We start from the raw sequence: 1,462 nt of genomic DNA, 5'->3' as shown, positions 1-1,462 counted from the left end.
ACAAAAGAAGAAAGAGAAGAGAGGTCTTGAGGCACAGGAAGGGAGTGGGAGTAGATATCACTGTGAGACTGTGGAGCCAAGTAGAACTCGAAGAGCTAGTGAATCAGTGCCTTCTGATGGTGTATTCCTTGAACTACATCTGAGAGCCATGGAGGTGTTGTGTCAACAAGGCTTTCAGCGACAGGGAGAGTCACTCCTGCACAGTCACGTTTGATAAGGGCAAGAGAAGAAAGAAAAGACAGGTCTCGGGGCACAGGAAGGGAGTGGGAGAGTAAATGTCAATGGGAGGCTGTAGAGCCAGGTAGAATTCAGGAAATGTAGTGGAGCAGCACCATCTGCTAGTGGATTTGTTGAACTAAATCAGAAAAGCCTGTGGGTGTTGTGTTGCCAAGGCCTTCAGTCACAGGGACAGTGCCTCCTGCACACCCAGTCTTCAGAAGAGCAAGGTAAGAAAGAGAAGAGAGGTCTTGGGGTACAGGAAGAAAGTAGGGGGAGTATATCTCAATGTGAGACTGTAGATACTTATATAACTGGAAAACTTAGTGGGGCAGCGCCATCTGCATGTGGAATTCTTGAAGGACATCACAAAGCCTTGTGGGTGTTGTGTGTCCATGACCTTCAGGTACAGGAACAGCCATCCAGCACAGACAGTTTTGATATGGGCAAGATGAGAAAGAGAAGGGGGGTGGTCCCAAGATGGTGGAGGAAAAGGATAGGGAGACCACTTTCTCACCCCCAAATTCATCAAAAGATCGTTTGAATGTTGAGCAACTTCCACAAAATAATTTCTGAACACTGGCAGAGGACACCAGGCACCCAGAAAAGCAGCCCAATCTATTCAAAAGGAGGTAGGACAAAATATAAAAGATGAAAACAGACAAAAGATTTAGGGACAGAGACCCGTCCTGGAAAGGGAGTCGTGAAGGAGAAGTTTCCACATTGTAGAAAACCCTTTCATAGGTGTGTCTGTGGGGAGTTTTGGGATCTCAGCGGGCAACATAACAGGACGGGGGGGATGCCCTACAGAATATGCGCCTCACCACAACTACAAGCAGAGATGGAGAAGCGGCACAGACACCCTCTTCCACCAGCAGCAGGTGGGGGCTGGACTGGGAGGTACAGGCTGCATCATTGGTCCTTACGGTAAGGACCGGGCCTGAATGCCCTGAGGACAATCTGAGGAAGCCAATGTGAGATAGCAACCTAAACCGTGGGATTGCTAGAGAGATGAAAAACAAGAAATAAACCTTTCCTGTGAAAGGCTCTAATGCCACAGGATGACCCCTGGTGTGCTCACAGAACAAAGGATTGAGCGAATACCAAATGAGAGCAAGCCAGCTGCCATTTAGGGCCCTCCCTCCCCAGTGCCAGAGAGGCAGCTGTGTCACAGCCAGAGCCGGAAGGCAAGGGGCTGCTGCAATCTTGGCCCCAGAGACTGCATCTTCTATCAAACTGTGAGCAG

Source organism: Bison bison, unplaced genomic scaffold (assembly GCF_000754665.1).
Source record: "Bison bison bison isolate TAMUID 2011002044 unplaced genomic scaffold, Bison_UMD1.0 scf7180017863919, whole genome shotgun sequence".
NCBI classification, from domain to species: Eukaryota; Metazoa; Chordata; class Mammalia; order Artiodactyla; family Bovidae; genus Bison; species Bison bison.
This window is presented reverse-complemented; position numbering follows the sequence as displayed.